The sequence below is a fragment of the Rhinolophus hipposideros genome (genome assembly GCF_964194185.1).
Source record: "Rhinolophus hipposideros genome assembly, chromosome: 19".
Taxonomy (NCBI): domain Eukaryota; kingdom Metazoa; phylum Chordata; class Mammalia; order Chiroptera; family Rhinolophidae; genus Rhinolophus; species Rhinolophus hipposideros.
The window spans coordinates 37,074,775-37,077,354 of NC_138065.1; positions in this window are offsets into that span (position 1 = coordinate 37,074,775).

Consider the following 2,580-nt stretch of genomic DNA (forward strand, 5'->3'; position numbering starts at 1 on the left):
AACTTATTTATTGCATTTTATTTTAGGTGTGGCATGTCTAAGAATGGCTTTTGGCTCACCTCACACTTGATGGAAAGCTGGTATAGAATCCTAAGTTGCAAATCATTTATACTGAGAATTTCCAGATTGTATTGCACTAGACCTCTAGATTCAGGATTGTTGTTCCATTGTTTGATGCCATTCCAATTCCCCTTTTTAAATAATCTTTTTCCCCTGGAAGAATCTTTTAGGAACTTCTCTTTAATATTGCTCAGTGATGTGCCTTGGTAGGGGTGATTTTTTCTTGTCTTTTTCATTCCTTGTGCTGAATACTCAGTGGGCTTTCTTCATCTGGAGTCTTGGTACCTGGGAATGTTTCTTGTATTATTTCTATTTATTTACTCTCCTTTTAAATTGAGATATACTTCACATACCCATTTAAAGTGTACAGTCCTGTGGGTTTTAGGATATTCACCAAGCAACCATCACCACTATGAACTTTAGAGCATTTGCATCTCCCCTGAGAGAAACCCCACACCCATTGCATCACTCCCCATTCCTCCCACTTTCTCCCTTCCTCCAGCCCTAGGCAACCACTAATCTATCTTCTGTTTCTATAGAATTGCCTATTCTGGACATTTCATAGAAATGAAGTCATACAGAAAACTAGTCTTTTGTGAGTGACTTCTGTCAGTGGTATGTTTTCAAGTTTCATCCACACTGTAACCTGTGCCATACTTATCGTCAAATAATATTCCATCGGTTGGATATACCATGTTTTATTTGTCCCTCAGTTGACAGACCTTTGAGTTGCTGCTATAAACATTCACGTACAAGTTGTTGTTTAGACATGTCTTCAATTCTCAGAAGGAAAATAGATCCAATAAATTTTCACTTCCTTTCCCCTCCTTTGTGAGAGTGAATGGCTGCTCATTACCAGTTCCAAGAAGTACAAAGTTCTCAAGAGCTGACCTGCCTATCCCTTCACCTGTAGCAGTCTCTTTAGACAAGACCCATACACAGAGACTAACCTGATGGTCCACCAGCCCACCATGCTCGCTCACAACCACCTGCTTTCATAAATTCTCTTCACACTGCCACCAATCTTCCTGATTATTTGCCTAAAACATTCAAGGCTACTCAAATGTCACCTCTTCCACAATTCCATGACTTCTCCCCAGTTAGCCACACGTATATCTATGTAGCGTTTACTACATTGTATGACCAGCGTTCACACATTGATTCTCACTAGAATGAGCTTCTTGAAGACAACGTTCATCCTATGAGTGTTTTCATTTGCTCTCTCAAACTTTATAGAATGCTCACTATGATTACTAAGTGCCAAGTACTAGTCTAAGGACTTTGTATTATTTTAACTTATTTACTTCTCATAATCACCCGATGAGGTATTATCATCACCATGTTACATGTGAGAAAACAGCAGCACGCAGAGGCCAGGTAACTTGCCCAATGCTATTTAACTGACAATGGTGAGCAGAAATCTGAATTCAAAGACCTGAACTTGAAGACCTGGCTCAGACTATGCTCTGAATCCCTCTGACTTTTGAACTGAGTAGGTGCCTACCATGTATTTGTTAAACAGATTAATAAATGAAGGGAAAACCAAAGCCTTCCGCAGAAGTCAAACAAACTCAGTCTTAGACATAGCTACATTTTAAAGCAAATAAAAAGTTTGATTTCATTAACTTTGTTCTCTATGCAGCCCAGGCCATAAAGACGAAGGGACAGAAGTCAGGGTAAGATTTCTGTTGTTTAGTGTTATGAACTGAAGGTTTGTGTCCCCTCAAAACCCGTATGTTGAAGCCCTAACCCCCAGTGTGGCTGTATTTGGAGATGGGGCCTCTGAGGAAGTCCTTCAAGTTAAAGGAAGTCATATGAATGGGGCCCTGACCCAGAAGGATTAATGTCCTTATAAAAAGAGACGCCAGTACTCCCTCCTCCCACTGCCAACGAAGGAAGAGGACCTCGCCAGAGACGACGTTTGCCAGCACCTTGAACATGGATTTCAAGCCTCTAGAACTGTGAGAAATTCAATTTCTGTTGTTTAAGCCACCTAGGCTGTAGTATTTCTTTATAGCAACTCATACTAATGCAGTTTCTAATGGCTGAAATTTGGAAAACACAGATTTTCCTTCACTGATTTCAGAAGCTACCTCCCTTGGAACTAGATTTGACCTTCTTGTGTTGCATTTTTTTGTGTGTTTGTTATGGTTTTTGTAGAAATTAAATTTTAAGGCTCTGTCCAATCTGGTCTTTTACCATAGGGAGGTCAACATTTGATTTTCTATTTTTTCTTTCAACATTCCCTAAACTATAGACTTTCTTGTTTTTCACCGTCTTAGCTAGCTAGAGTACCTTAGTTTAGCTTAGCCTATACAGACATTCTATTTCTCTTCTTAAAAATGTATACGAGCTTATCTAATATTACTACTGATAATGTAATAATGCAACCATGTTTATCTTATTTAATAATGTTAACATACGGTCTTTCCCAATGGTATTTCACTTGGAACTCTGCTATAACTGTGGAGCGAAATTTGGGATTTCAAATTTCAGCTATCTGAGCGGGGTTTTAAAATA